Here is a 9554-nt window from a genome sequence, read left to right as displayed (position 1 = left end):
CTTAAAAGCATGTGGTAGTTTTTTCTTTTTAAAAGTATTTCTGATGACTGCATGGCCTATGACTACTAAGAAAGGGAATTTCAAAATGAGCATCAGACTTATTTTTCAAGTGCCTTGTCATAAATGCATTGCTACCCATGTAATAAAGTAATTTTCCCTTGTGAGATAAATATAGCGCTAAAGAAGAATGAGCCTTGTCTGATAAAATAGCTTTTATTAATCTTCTAATGTTTTTATTTTGTTCTAGAATTATGATTAGTTTCAAGAGAGTAGGAAACAGGTTATTATCAGAGTTGAGTATTATTGCTATCCAGATATATTTGGTTAATGCCTGCTGTTTATTTCAAAAACAAAATGTTCCATTAAGAAAAATCAGTGATAATGGTTGGACTTTATTATCAAGAAATTATACCTGTTATGTAAACCTTGCTAATTATAAGTGCTTGGATTCATTTGGGTGATATAACAGATGAAAAAAGCCATTTATTAGGAGAAGTACTTGGCGTTTGTACCAGCATAATAAAACTAAAATAATAAAACACAACCCAAGGAAAGAAAAAAACGTTAACGAGGAATGGAATTTGCCCAGGAATGAATTATACCAGGAGACAGCCTGGAGTGTGGGATTAACACTGAGTGCTTCATCCTGGATATCAATTTCCTATGACACCTCAAACAGCCTGTCCTTGTCTTCTCCTCCTTCCACTTTACTTCTTACTTTTTCTGTCTGAGCTCATGCATGTACATGCTTCAGCTTCTGTTAACTCCTAAGTCTTTGTAAGTTCAGCGCTGACCTCTTGCCCATGGTTCAGTCTGCCCTCTGGCCATCTCTGCCCGGATGTCTCCTAGGAACCTGAACTCTTCGTGTTCAAATAGAGTTTATCTCTCATCCTCTCCTTGAATATCACAGTGACAGCCCTCACTCCTCCCTCCCTCACACCCGTATCCAATCAGCCACACCTTTTTGTTTCCAGTCAGAAACTTCTCTCTCATATCTAGATTCTACATTTGCTCCCACTCCTACCACCTTAGTCTGGGCCATCATCACCTTTTGTTTTAATGACTGTAACCTATACATCTAACCAGCAGGCTCATAAGATGGAGTCACTAAAGCAATTTTGTTTTTGTCTTCTATAGTCGTTTATTTTAAAATTGTTCTCTCAACTTTTAATTTTCAAATATTTCAAGTCAGCAGAAAAGTTGAAATAACAAAACAATAAACACATATATAAACTTGACCTTCTACATTCATCAGTTGCTAACACTTTGCGAGCTTTCTTTCTCTGTGTGAATTTCTCGCTTTCTCTCGCTTTCCGCCACCAGCATCAACCAACAGACGTGAACATGCCAGATGATTCCACTCCTCAGCTGTTGAGTAACCCTCAGTCTTTGAGGCTTCCTCCTTGAATACACAGCTATCAGAGGGCAAAGACAAGCCCTCCCTCTGTGCTCTGTTCAAATTTTTGACCCACAGAATCTGTAAGCATAATCAAATGGCTGTTCTATACCATTGAGTTTTAGGGTGTTTGCTATGCAGCAGTAGCAACTGGAACAGCATATAACACTTTTTTCTGGTTTGATAACAACTTCGTGATTTTTGATCATCTAAAAATGTTTTATAAATGAATCAATTTGAAGATATTTTCTTTATCCTATATCATCAAGATTGTAATCTGAGAAATATCTCTGTGAAGTCCTTTAATTCAAGCATGCCTGGGTAGTCAGAAGAGCCTGCCTGTCAGGTAATTTCCCTAGGAGTCTTTGCATGGAAGACCAACAAACCTTTTGAGAAAGAACTTAACCTGAGCAAAGAGACTCTCTGCTCAAGAAGTTGGTGCCAGGATAATGGTCTAATGTTCCAGGGCTGGTCAACTTTGAGAATAGTTCAGTACCATCACTTGACTTGCCTTCCAGCCCAGCCACCATAGACCTATCCCTGAATCCCACAGAGAGAGGAACTGCAATGCAAGAAAGAGGAAAAGGAAAGAGTGCTTCAGTTGCTCTTCCTTGGGGCCTTGGGAATATAAGTCAACAGGTTCAGCAGCACTGGTATCAACTGCCTTGGCCCCATAAGGAGGCAACTGACCTAGGATGTTGGGTATTGGGTGCCCCATTGTTGATTTTGGTGGACTTAGCAGAAAGCCAGAGGAGAGGGGCAAATAGTGCTTGGTATGTGGATGCTGGGAGGACCATATTCATCCATTTATTAATTCACTCTGGTGGGCACTATTAACTGTCTATGACTTATGTTTTTCTTTTCTGTAATAACAAAATTGTAGTTGGCATGTGGCTGCCAAGCTATCCTATGTTTTTCAGCTTCCCTTGTAGTTAGGTGTTGTCATGTGGAATGTGATAAGTGATTTGTGCTTCTTGCAATGCTGGGACTTTATACACCTGATATGCATCTTCATGCTCTCTTTCTCCTCTCTACTGGCTGGAATTTATCAACTCAACCTTTGGGTCTCTGAATGACTATGTGGAGCAAAGCCACCCACTGACATGGAATTGCTCACCACTAATTTTTAGGTAAATAACAAGCTATCTTTTTTCAATCTTTGAATTATTGTTGAGTTTCTTTGTTTTATCATTTTACCCATAACCTAAATATGCTTGTCTATCCAACAAATATTTACTGAACTATATATTAGGTTCTGTGAAAGATGATAAGGATACAATGGCAAGCTTAAAGTTCACCAGGGGAAGCAGGCAATATATAATTACAATTGTGATCCATGTTAAATCCTCTGGAGGAGAGGTGCATGGTGAAATGAGTGTATATAGTCAGGAGAATTGATGCAGTCATGGGCATTAACAAAGTCCTCTGTGAAAAAAATAATTGAAGTCTTCAGGAAGAGTGAGATTAATTTGTGGATGGGAGGCAATAAGCAGAGATCCTTCTAGGCAGAAGGCATAGCATGTCCAAAGGCCTTGGGGTAGCAGTTTGCATGGTCAGGCTGGTCTAGAACTCCTGATCTTGTGATCTGCCTGCCTTGGCCTCCCGAAGTGCTGGGATTACAGGCATGAGCCACCAAGCTGGGCCAGATCACATAGTCTTTGATGTCTAGTTCAGTCTGCCGTCCTGTGCATTGGCAAGGGCCTACTGAACGCTTTCCATAGTGAGTGTAGATCACCCTCTGGCTTGTTCCACACACAGATGTGAGTGTGGTGTGTGCAATCCCTATAGCGAGAAGAATCCAGGAACACTATATTCCATTAATAACAAAGATTTGTGTAAAAATGGCAATTTGATCCTGACATAAAATGATTGCCAGTTGTTTCTATTCCCCCTTTCCTGCTCTTTGTAGCTGTCCAGATCTTCTGACTGCATCATGGTGTGGATCTGTTTACTCTAGCAACTCCTCTGGCTTCTGAGGAGGCATTTCTTTTTTTTTTTTTAAGAGTATCAAATCAAATGATTTTATTATGAAAGATAAGCCATTTATTGATCATTCACTTTCCTAAAAAAACACAAATGTGAGGATAAAATAAACATACCTAAGACTCACTGGCCCCTCCAGGACAGGAAGCAGCCCTGGACAGAGAGCCTGCAAACGAGTTTCCTTATGTCTAATGTCTGAACTTCTCACACATTCTAGGATTTCATGTCTCATTACCTATTACAAAGGAAAGGAAACTGGCTAGAAGATTCATGTACAAGAAGGTCACGACTTTAAAGCTATCTGACGCTAATGACTTGTACAATCTGGTTTGCAAACTCTGAGAGACAGTATCAAATAAACACTGCCAAAGACTACTCCCAGCTAAACTTTCACGGTTCTTTGAAATTGTCTTTGGGACTGGCTATGTTCTCACTGTAGCTTCCGTTTATTCCACAGCACAAACCCTCAAGTCCACCCACAGTCTCCATGTTCAAGTATAAAAGTCTGTTTCCGGACAACCCTGGATTGCTGTAGTGTTTCTCTGTGTAGCGTCTACTTGGTGTCATGCCCTTGGGCAGGCTGGCCAAATGGCAGCACAATGCAGGGGGCGACACCGTCAACTTTCCCACTGCCGAACTTGCTCCCCTTTCAATCGGGTCACTGCCCATGGTCAAGGTTGAATCTTGAGATCAGTGACGACCTTGCCCTATCTTCGGTCTGAAGTTGCACTCTTACATAAACGAATCCACTTCTTCACCAGAAATTAGCTTTCAAAAGGTGTCAGACATATTCTTAGGAAATGTCCTGAGATGGAGCTGGAGGGTCCTGGCCTTTGGGCTCCGGCGGGGGTGCTGGCACAGCTGCTTTTTTCTGGGCCGCCAGGAACTCATGAATTGCTCATTCTATTGGTGGCCTGAAGATGTGGTTAAGTTTTGGATCCACCACCTGAGAAATAATCCTGTCTACTCCAGCTTCCAACATCCCTGACTGAACCACACTCTGCCTCAGACCATTTCGCAATTCGTTTTTGTTCATTGTAAGATTCCATTCTTGCTTGTCCAGATGTGTTGATACAAAATTATCCACTTTCTGCCTCAGGTTTTGGTAAGCTGGCTTGGTGTCCACGTCGGCCAGGCAGTCCCAGTAGAAGCTGTCAAAAAGGCTCCAGCTCTTGAGTTGCTCCACGATGAGAGCGATGTGCTGCGGGTCACCGGGAGGCAGCGAGGCCGGGTTGATGAGGCCGGGTTGATGGGGCCACCGCCCCCGCTGGCCCAGTAGCGCCAGTCGCTGCCCCGGCAGAGGCCTGGCCCGCCCCGCCGCCGCCGCCGTCCGCCATGGCTGTGCCCCGCGCGCACAAGGGAGAGCGACTATAGCTTCTTCTCCAGGACAGAAGGTCTTGAACGTGTAGAGGTGGCGAAGGGGGCGGTGAAGGAGGAGGGCCCCAAGGAGGCAGCGGTGGCGATGGCGGCGGGGACGGTGGTGGAAGCGGCGGCGGTGGCGGCGAAGGCCAGCTCTGAGACAGAAGTTGTGGTAGACGCCCTGAGGAGGCATTTCTATTTTAAAAAGAGGGGTTTGCTGAGGCAGCTATCTAGCAAGAGAGTGACTGGAAATATTGCTAGCGCTCTCCTGGTGGCAAGTGAAAGAAACTGAACTAGAGAAAGCGGAAAAGAGGATTTACTGGTTAATGGAACTGGAAGGGAGGGGCGGTGTCAACATTAGGGACAACTGGAACCAGGGACTTGAACATTAGGAGGAATTCTGTTCCTGCTGGTCTTGGCTTCTCTGAGCATCAGCTTATCTGCTCACATTGGCTTCTCAGGTGGCTGGAGCCGTAGCTGCTCCAGCCTCCCACGTTTACAGTTCCAAGACTAGAGAGGAAAGGTCCTCTCTTCTAAGCTCAAGTTTGAAAACAGACCAGAGGAGAATTCTGATTGGCTGGATTAGGGTCACATGTTTATTCCTGGGCCAATCACAGTGACCAAAGCATGAGACTTTATGATTGGCTCAATTGGATCAAGTACCCACCTCTTGGCACATATTGGAAACGTCCACCAGAACTACCTGGTTTGAAAAGGCATCTGCCTAAGGATGCTGTTCTAGGCACTGTTTTAATACATTTTTCTTTGAAGTTTTCCTTCCCTCTATTTCCTTGTATTTATGTATTTGTAAAATGACATCAAAGACAGAGCCTCTCTTAGGTCCTAATTTCTCTACCAAGTGGTAGCATCTGAATATCCTTAACAAAGGGGAGTGGCCAATGTCTCTTTTAACAAGGAGGGTGTGGTTAGGGCAGGCGCCTCAGGAGCCCAGGGCAGGGTTCAGGCCTGGTAGCCCTGAGAAACAGGGCCCATTTAATATGTGTGAAATGCAGAACACACACTAAATGGGCTGCAGTGGAAATCCCGCATCTGAGATACTGGAGGGGTTTCTGTATTTCTGGATGCTGGTAGGTAAGAACCAGAAATTTCTGTGTGCTGAAAACTAGAGCACAGAAAGACTGGTGCTTGTTATATGAGGTGAGAGAGGGAAAGAGAGAGAAACTGTGCCGATCTTGTTTCTGATCCTGTGCTCACCACCTTCCTCTTTTTTGGCATGTCTCTCAACTCAGAAGTTTGCTTTGGGGCTTCCCCAGCCAGTTCTGTGCTCCTCAAGGCAGGAAACAATGCTTGCCAATCTTTTGGACTCATTTTTAATCGGCTTGGAAATTTAATCAGAATAGTGCCAGGTACCTGCAATTGTAAAAAAAAAAAAAAAAAAATCTATTAATTAGCTACCCTCAGGCTTGCCTTCTCAAGTTAAATTTAAATCCTGAGGAGAAAATGACATACAGCTGTGTTCTATACCTCCAGGTATGGAAACCACCGCCTGGGATTAAAGCATCAGTGAAGATGCTGCTTTGGAGGGATTCAGATTTTAGAGAAGAAAGGAGGTCATGAGAGCTCATTACTTTATCACTGAACTGGTAAGAATTATAAAGAGGTTGCTTTTTGCTTTTCTTGTATATATGCACTACATTCATTTTTTTGGTGTGACAACAGTGTTTATAAAGGACCAAACATTCACTCTGCTAATGACAATTGACATTTCTAGTCACCCGAGAAACAAGGATGCTTAATTTCAAGAGATGTGCATCAAGATGGTACCAATGGGTATGGAGTGTAGACTCTTTGGGAAATGGAACACTCAGAATGGACACAGGTTTAATTTAGCTCAAAACACACTTAACATATACAGTAGGGCAGTTTGTCTGCAATGCCTAATTATTCTTTATGCCCATGGCCTTGGTTCATTTATCTCCCCAGAATTCGATCAGGAGTAGCCTCTTGTCACAGCGGTGACAAGTCTGCTGCCAAGCGGCTAGCCTATTACTGGGAGCTTTGATAAAATAAAGATCTTGATTCAATAGCGCAGGGGTGGAATCTGAGACTCTGCATTTCTAATTAGTTTCTGGGTGATGCCAAGGCTGCTGGTCCTGGGGTCACACTTTGAGTAGCAAGGGACCAAGTCACAGAGACAGGGGGAGTTAAGAGCCCAGACACCTGAATTGTGTAGCTGATGTGAATGTCTGGGAGCTTCTGGTGCAGAGGATCCCAGACAAGCCCTAATTTGTCCTCTGAGTCCTGTTTTTCCCATTTTTATTTTCCCGCTGCACTTCCATGGATTCCACAAGAGATGCATCCTTGAACAGAGCCCCTTTTCTGAGCTAATTTGAGGGGATTCTATCCTGTTCTTGCAGCCAGATGAGCCCTTGCTAGTCCAAGAAACAATTACATCGGTATTTAGAGAAGAGTCCACAGGTTAGGCGTGTATGAGGTACAAATAACCAGACTCTGCCTTCCCCTGGCTATGGCCTGTAACTTGCTCTTTCTTCCTTACCTCTCCATCAGCTGAACACTTCGTCTGTGCCTTCAGGGCAAGACCTACTTTTGACCCTGTTAACTTGCTCATTTCTCTAATCGACTTGTCTAGTTAAGAGATGTAGTTTCAAAATGGAAACACCTCCAATACTACAAAGTGAAGAAAGCAGAGCATTTAGCTGTTTCATGTAAAAACAATCTGAAAATACAGTAAATGAATCTATGGCTAAAAGGCTAAACAGTAAATTTATTTGCAAAGTGAATCACACATCAGTTGTGCTTTTACTGTAGCCCAGAATAATTTCTAGTTATAGCAACACTAAATAGAAAATAGCTTGTATTCCATTATTTAAAATATTCACAAAGTAGGGGGAGAAGACTGGAAAGAACTGAGTGTGTAAATGTGACTGTTCTGGGGCTGTTTTAATGCTTGGCCTTGTATGGCATCCACGCCCAGTTTGGTTCAAGTGATGAAAATGAAATGGACAAATGTATTTGGTGACATAAATAACAGTAAAGTTAATAGGTTTTACTCAGCACTTGGCATGTGAATGCAAAAGGAGCCGAAATCCTCTGGGGTCACACAAGATATACTGAGCACCCGCTTTTACTCAGGGAGCCATACTAAGTGTGGTGGGAGTTCAAAAGTGAGCAAAATGCTTCTTCTTTCCCTTCGGCTTTTACAGTCTAGGAAAAAAATGACAAGCAATGTTTTGTTCTCCTCCCTCCATTTTCTATTAGCTGACAACTACATGGATCCTCTTTTCCTTAATCTGATGGACTATCTCTCTAGTCGTGAAATTTTAGTGTCAGCATCAGGCCAAGAAGTGAGATATTTTGAACATTTTCAGTGTTCTTCAGATCCCATGATGCACGTGACAGTCCCCTCTTAAGGCCAGCCCCTTAGGAGTCCATGTTTTATCCATGTTTTCAGTTTACCCCACCTTTCCTAATCAGAGCCACCCTTCGCTCAGAAAATCACAGACATTTCTGGCAAAACAACCCTTTCCCTACTCTTTCAACCCCTACAACCTCCCTGAGAAATTTCTGCTTTGGCCTCTGCAAAGGGTCCACCTGATAAAGCGATATTAGGAGGCACATTGCAAAAAGGACATAGCCTGTGAACTGGGGGAGCCCTGCTACTCACCAGCCACTCTCCCAGCACAGCTTCCTCAAAACTTTTTTTTAATGAAAAGATGGTGTGTCATGGTGAATAAGAGCATCAGTGTGCCAGGGCCAGGCGTGCTATAAACTAAATTGTGTCCCATCCCTAAATTCATATGTTGGAGCCCTAACCCTTCATGTGGGCTATACTGGAGATAGGGCCTTGAAGGAGGTAATGAAGGTTCAATGGGGTCATAAGGCTGGAGCCTGCCCAGGAGAACGGGTGCTCTTAGAAGAAAAGGAAGAGATACCAGAGCTCCCTCTCACCATGTAAGGGCACTGCGGGAAGGCAGACATCTGCAAGCCAGAAACAGAGACCTCGCCAGAACCCAGTCAGGCTGGCAGGCTGATCTTGGGCTTTTTGCCTCCAGAACTGTGAGAAAATAAATGTCTGTTGTTTAAGCCAGCAGTCCCCAACTTTTTTGACACCAGGGACCAGTTTTGTGGAAGACAGCATTTCCACGGACTCGGGGAGGGGGTGAGATGGTTTTGGGATGATTCATGCACATTATATGTACTGGGTACTTTATTTCTATTATTATTACATTGTAATACATAATGAAATACTTATACAGCTCACCATAATGTAGAATCAGTGGGAGCCCTGAGCTTGTTTTCTTGCAACTAGATGGTCCCATCTGGGGGTGATGAGAGACAGTGACAGATCATCAGGCATTAGATTCTCATAAGGAATGCACAGCCTAGATCCCTTGCATGCACAGTTTACCATAGGGTTTGCACTCCTATGAGAATCTAATGCTGCTGCTGGTCTGACAGGTGGCAGAGCTCAGCTGGTAATTCAAGCAGTGGGGAGTGGCTGCAAATACAGATGAAGCTTGGCCTACTTGCCTGCAGCTCACCTCCTGCTGTGTGGCCCAGTTCCTAACAGGCTACGCAGGGACTGGTACCGGTGTGTGGCCCTGGGGGTTGGGGGACCCCTGGTTTTAGCCACCAGTCTGTGGTACTTTGTTAGGGCAGCATAAAATGACTAATTAATACGAGGGAGACTCAGGGATGGAGAGGCAAGCTGAGGTGGGCAGAAGGAGAGAGCCAGGGAGGCAGCTGTGCATGCTGCAGGCTGAGAACCGAGATGGCTCTCAGTAGAGGTCAGCTTCATCCATTTCTTCAAACAGTTTAAAAATCCACGTCTGAG

The 9554-nt window shown here is 44.0% G+C and overlaps 1 long non-coding RNA gene and 1 pseudogene across 2 annotated transcripts; one reads left to right on the top strand and one right to left on the bottom strand.

The window, feature by feature from the left end:
• Nucleotides 1-3416: 3416 nt before the first annotated feature.
• On the bottom strand, nucleotides 3417-4896 carry LOC117091044 (annotated as a pseudogene). The gene has a single exon (XR_004440222.1). The product of XR_004440222.1 is annotated as a biorientation of chromosomes in cell division protein 1-like (transcript).
• Nucleotides 4897-5654: 758 nt separating this feature from the next.
• LOC117091043 lies at nucleotides 5655-6344 on the top strand. Its single transcript, XR_004440221.1, has 3 exons — nucleotides 5655-5896; nucleotides 5992-6105; nucleotides 6230-6344. It is a non-coding gene; the product is annotated as an uncharacterized LOC117091043 (long non-coding RNA).
• Nucleotides 6345-9554: the final 3210 nt, after the last annotated feature.

Source organism: Trachypithecus francoisi, unplaced genomic scaffold, assembly GCF_009764315.1.
Source record: "Trachypithecus francoisi isolate TF-2019V2 unplaced genomic scaffold, Tfra_2.0 Lachesis_group11, whole genome shotgun sequence".
Lineage (NCBI taxonomy): Eukaryota > Metazoa > Chordata > Mammalia > Primates > Cercopithecidae > Trachypithecus > Trachypithecus francoisi.
This window is presented reverse-complemented; position numbering and strand designations above follow the sequence as displayed.